A 6,826-nucleotide genomic window follows, 5' to 3' on the forward strand; every position below is an offset into this window, starting at 1 on the left:
AAACAGACAGGGGACACCCACAAGTTGGCAACAGCTTGCAATCAGAATAGATGATGGATTTTGCTGACGTTTGGGCTTGCGCTACAATCTGTACGCATACGCATTCGTTCGTTAATCTGCCGCCTTGTAAATTTGTACAGCAGCGATCAGATCTTTATCAGGCCATAAATCTGATATCTGTCACTACATTGCACAGATTTAATCTAGGCTTAATCCTCAAACACTGCAATGAACTCCAGTCCACCTTTATACATCTGCTACTAACCAATAACACAGTAGGTGTCTCTTATTAAAGACATGAGCTGACAATCCATTCTTTTACAATGGTTCATTGACAAATGAATCATGAATTGAGAAGGAAGTACAGTAGGGACTGCACAGGCCAAAGGGACAATTTATTAATATTAATAATGGTGATACATGTGTGTGTTGTACTCAATTATCACATTGCGAATTGGGCAGATATTATCACAGCACATCTGCATCTCAGGATGCAGATGGTGATACATTGGCCCCCAAGTGTGGAGCATGTCAGCAGCATGCAATATAGGGCCTGATTGTAATATTTTCTGCACACAATGTGCCTTATTCATGTGTGGAAGTAAAGCAAAAAAGCAACTGGGCAAAACCGCAGGGGGTACCGGAAGACCTCCTGACAGTCGGGACTCCAGCGGTCAGTAAACCAACATCGGAATCTCGATTTACAGGGCTAATTTCCAACGTCCACGACCCATATAGGGGAACAGAACCTGTGGCGAGTGCAGTGAGCCGCCGACCCTGCAGCGTGGCCCTGCCTGTCAGCCAAGGAATAAAATTAAACCTTAATTGCTCCATGCTTGTTAGCTATCGACCGTTCTGAGCGGTAATGTTCTTAACGTGACTGCTAGCTGGCTGTGCTGTGTATCTTACTGATGGAACCATTTCTTTATGTACATTGTGCTACAGCAGGCAGCCTAAAGCCAAAGACTCCTTCCCACGCCGGGTGCCGGACAGTTTCCCGACAGTTGGGATCCCGACAGTCATTACCCCGACATCAGGATTCCGACAGTCAAAACCCCGACACTCGGGGCCCCGTCGGCCACTGGCTATTCTCCCTCAAGGGAGGGAGAGTAGAATAGGTGGCGAGTATAGCGAGCCACCGAGCCCGCAGCGTGGAGAGCGTAGCGAGCCCGTAAGGGGCTTTGTTGCGCTTGCCCCGCTATCTGAGTCCGGCCAGTCGGGATCCCGACTGTTGGGACCATATACCACACTCCCCACGTCACAAGCAATAGATGCTACATGCCAGTTGTTTAACCTTTGTTACATGCACATGGGCAGTATGACTGGTGAGACCCTAAGTGCTCATACAGATGGAGCCGGGCTCCCTCTTGCTGGCGAATCGCCAGAACGTCACCGCTGGCGATCTGCTTCAGGGAGACGGACAGGGTTAGGGGGGGGGTGCGGGGAGGCGGGGGGACCCCGGGTGAACCTTAATTGGCGGGGACGCGCGCGCGCCCCCTTTCGCAGATACAGATGGCGGTTGGCGTCGTCATCGCCATCCCCTGCACTTCCCTGTTATCTGTTCTGTGTCCCTGGTCCAGCGTTAGTAGCGGTCATTTCAGCTTCCGGTTTCGGCACTAGCGCCATTTTCCACATTGCCTTGACAGTACAAGCGCACTGAGCAGCGCATTATGTCAGCGGTGGTGCACCTATGCACCTCAGTATTTAGATGCCACCATTAATTTTATTTTACACTGGTTTTCAGTATGCAGCACGAAACCGGAAGTGATGTTATCTGCGTGTCAAGGTGACTCGCGGAAGTACTTCAATTTGATTTGTTTGGCACCCTTTGTGTCTCACACTTGGTATAAATAGCACCAGACCTACAGTGGCTTCCTTGCTGTAGGAACCTGCTGTGTGGTCTAAGCTGTGCCCTCTGTTGGACTGTTGTAACTGATGTTTACCTCCTGATGAAGGTCCCAAGTGGACGGAAACACAGCTGATTTTAATTTGCATTTAAAACACTGGAGAGTATGTCCTTTTTATATATATATATTTATATATATATATATATATATATATATATATATACACACACACACATATATATATATATATATATATATATATATATATAGGGGTCAAAAGGTCTACAGGGTTCAAAGGTCGACATATGTAAAGGTCGACATGAGTTTTTCAGATTTTATGGTGTCAATGTCGACAACTGTCAACATGGACCCCCAATTAGTATAACTTGCACCCTAGCATGGTACGCTTCACTCACCATGCTTCAGCCTATGGATGGTGAAGTAAGAACAAGCCGTATTATTTTTTCTTTTTACCTAAACTCATGTTGACCCATTGACCTATTGCATGCCAGCCTTTTGGGGTAGACCTATTGACTGTCTATCTAGACACTGTAGATCAATCAACCAAAACCAATATATATATATATATATATATATATATATATATACTGCATTCCTCACTAGCATGTACTAAGGAAATAGAGATCCGCACACCATAGGAAATTGAAGAAAAAAATCCATTTTATGAAAATTCTAAAAAGTAGTGCATCAAACACATGGCAACATATTGCAAGTCAAGTTTTAAGCAGTAGGGTTACTTATCCAATCCTGGACAGACATCATGTCAACAGGTGCCCACTGACACTGTGCAACTAACTGGCTCAACAGCCTGTTTCGGTCTCCCTTTCTCAAGAGCCTGTATATATATATATATATATATATATATATATATATATATATATATATATATATATATATATATATATATATATATATATAGTCCAATATCTGCCGGCACTCCAAGTGAATAAATAGCAACTTGCCCCCGGTGCCTCTAATGAATAAACAACAATCCAAATCCTCGCAGACAAATGGCACTCAGGAGACGGTTTCATGCAAGTAAAAAAATGTTGTATTGAATGGGGACGTTTCGGGGTATGAGCCTCTTCCTCAGCCCACTCCTACAGCAATGAAAACATACATAAGACACATTTTTATACTCACAAACCCACGGAGCCTCACGCGCTGCTGGATACACGGAGTCGCCGCCCGGAAGTCATCACGCAGCACTTCCGTCTCGGGGCGCCTGGCTAGCGTTGCTAAGCAACGTGTAGCTTGCGTTCCAAGAGCCAGGAAGTGAACTGCCGCTTGAGATTCGTGCTGGATCACTCCCATTGAACCAGACAGAACGGGCACCCGGGGCTGAAAGACAACAATAAAAACATATAAACATGACAAAAAACATAACAAAAATGGAACATAACATATATCTAAAAAAAGGAAGAGAGACGATGTGCCGCTGATATGCAAATCTGGACACGGATAAGGTCATGCTGACGGTGTTTCCGGCCGCATAGAGCAAAGATGGTATTTTCGCTCATATGCAGCCCCACCACACATCATGCAATTTCCCTCACCGATTACCATAGATCTGCATCAATCCAGCAGCAAATCATACTACTTCGTGAGCAAGTGATACATCAAAAAATTGAACAATTAAACATTATAGCACAGAGAAAAAATCGAAAACAATGGAATTACATAAGACTGTTCCAATTAATCTTTTCATTCAGACCTTTGGGGGAGATGGTGTTCAGACGAAAAATCCATTCGGATTCTTTAATCAATAGTTTTTTGGCTCTGTTGCCACCTCTGAGTGAGTCAGGGACACCATCGATGATAAAATGTTTGAGATCACCGATGGTATGACCCATGGCCTTAAAGTGGCGAGCCACCGGCTGGTCAACCACCTTCCCTCGTAGAGAGAGGTTAATTGCAGACCGGTGGAGCGCCATCCTGTCGCGGAAGGGACGTATAGTTTGGCCTATATAGAAAAGGCCACAAGGACAAACTATGGCATACACCACATGTGTGGTTTTACAGGTAAAGACAGATCTAATTTGAAACCTTTTTAAAGAATGAGGATGTTTAAAGTCTTTACAACTAACCATGTGTTTACATGTCTCACAGGACCAACAACTATAGCAGCCCGGGGGTTTCACATAAGTGTTGGGTGGCTTGGGGATACCCATCCCAGTAACATCAGTTTTTACCAACCTATCCCTGAGGTTGGGGCCTCTACGAAAGGCAGCCATTGGTCTGATGTTTCTTAAAACAGGGAGGTCAGGGTCAGTTTTTACAATAGGCCATAAGGCATTTGTAGCATGCCTAATGATGGGACTGGCTACCGAAAACGTGGTGGACCATGGGAGTACCGATGTGGTATCCCGTTGTTTCGGTCTTAACAATTGAGATCTGGACATTCTCATAACTTGCTGTTTTTGCTGAAGCAACACCGTAAGGTCATAGCCTCTGGCAATAAATTTCTCGATGAGGGCATCGAGTCTTGCTTCAACTTTACCAGAGTCACTTATGATCCGTTTAACTCTGATCATTTGAGACAATGGCAGCCCTCTTTTAAGGGCAGGGGGATGATGGCTAGATGCCATCAGAAAGCTGTTGCGCTCCACGTCCTTAAGATAAACGTCTGTATGAATGGTATTATTACAGATTGTTACACTTACATCTAAAAAATTAGCCAAAGTGGCACTCCAAGATGCTGTGTACTTAATTGGGGATTCACTGGCATTAATGTCAAGTAACAAAGCAGATAATAGATCTTCACCACCCGTCCACAAGACAAAAATGTCGTCTATGTAGTGGGTGTATAGACGTAAGTGTTGACTAACATCTGGTTTATCAAAGAAAGTAGTTTGTTCCTGGCTAAACATAAATATATTAGCAAAGGATGGAGCCACAGCAGACCCCATGGCACATCCCCTCTGTTGTAAGTAGTATGCCCCATCGTATAAAAAATAATTGCGCTTCAAGGTCAGCACAATTAGTTCCATAAATAAATCATGGTCCAGCAAGGATGGATCCAGATATTCAGTAATAAATGCCCTGACTGCCTCTATACCCCCATCATGTGGGATGGAGGTATAAAGGCTGCAGACATCTAAGCACACCATCAGGGTCCCCTCCGGTAATGTACCTATACCCTCCAACAAATGAAGAAAACTGGTAGTGTCCTTCAGAAATGTACATTTCAAGGGTAACAAGGGCTGCAATAGAAAATCCAGCAGCTTGGCCACCGGCTGGTATAGAGAGTCCCGGGCAGCTATAATGGGTCGTCCGGGAGGGTGTACTGCATTCTTGTGGACTTTGGGTAATGAGTATAAAACAGGGACAAGTGGGCACTCATTGTACAGGGATTTTAATAGTTTGGGCGAAATTTTACCATCCCTCATGGCGTTTTTCAGGATGTCATGTAGTTCACGCTTATAAAGGGATGTCGGGTCATTGGGCAATTTCTTGTATACCGCCGTCTCAGCCAGCTGACTATACAATTCTTGACGATAATCTGTCAGGTTCTGGACCACAATGGCCCCGCCTTTATCGGCGGGCCTAATGACGATATCCTCGTATGTGCCCAGTTGGCTAAGGGCTTGAGATTCGGCTGGTGACAAATTTTTCTTAAATTTTGCTGGTGCCCCTGTGTATTTAATGACCGAATCGTCCAATAATCTCCCAAAAGTACGCAGGGCCGCATTGTTTGAAACAGGATCAAATGTAGATGTAGGGTAACTCATCATAAATTTGTCCAAAGGACCCACAGGAATAGCATCAGGTTTAGTCTGAAAATGCTCTTTCAAGTGCAGTTTGCGCATCAACTTGTGTTGGTCACACTTCCAACTAAAGGGATCGTGGAGGTTGGTCGGAACAAAAGTCAATCCTTTACTTAAAACATTCAATTCAATGTCAGTCAACTTACGGTTAGACAAATTCATTATAGCGGTCTCTTGTCGACAGCTCTGGATGGATTTCGCCTTATTTCGTTTATTCTGGCGCCCCCTACGGGTGGGCGCCTTCTGTTGGTATTTCCAGATGTCCCAGAAGCCTGGCCTAAAGGGACATCCTGGGAACTGATGGCATCATCCGAGTCAGAAATCATAAAATCGCTGTCGTTATTCGCTGCAGCAGTATCACGTTGTGACCGATTCTTTTGACCTCTTTTGGTCCAAGGGCGACGTCTCATCTCGTCACGTGGCTGGCGTTAGTTTGTACCTGCTAGCCAACCATACACCCTATTTTCCTCGTAATCGGCCTCAACGGTACGCTGCTTATTGTGTTTGAATTTGAGTAGATCGTTTTAGTTAGTGAGACATTGAAGTTCAAGCTTCTCAATCCATGCCGCATTTACAGGATCACATAGCATGGAGTTGTGTTCCTTTAAGAGGTCTCCAATTTTATTTTTGGTGACTTGTAGTTCCCGACCGGCCTCCTCAATCACTAAGACCATGAGGTCTAATGAACAATGATTAAGAATCCCGATCCATTTTTTAACAAAATCCAGGTTATGTCTCCCAATGGTCGGTGTATTGCGCACTCTGAATCCCCTCGGAATATGCTTACTCCGGAAATAATCGGACAATGATGTCCCATGGAGGAGAAAGTCTGTTTCACGTCTTCTCAGGCGGAACAGCTGATGATAAATCTCTTCCATGTTAAATGAGGGATTTGCTGTAGTGTCATCGTGTGCAAACAAAATGTTTCCAATTTCAACTGTGGAAAACGTGAAGGTATCACATGCAGGAATATTAAGAATACGACAGCCAGCCATATCGTTTGTCACAGTTCCACTAGCATTATCCATGGTGATGGTATAATGTAACGGCCAGTTCAACTTACGGCAGGTCGTATAAAAAGGTCCAGTAGGTCTTCAAGCCAACAATAATACAAATATAGCCGGATTTTAAATCAGGGGTGCCTTGCAACCGATGCTGGCCAAAACCAGCACAACAAATATAGTCCAATAT

This window comes from Crinia signifera, chromosome 6 (genome assembly GCF_055691185.1).
Source record: "Crinia signifera chromosome 6, ASM5569118v1, whole genome shotgun sequence".
Lineage (NCBI taxonomy): Eukaryota > Metazoa > Chordata > Amphibia > Anura > Myobatrachidae > Crinia > Crinia signifera.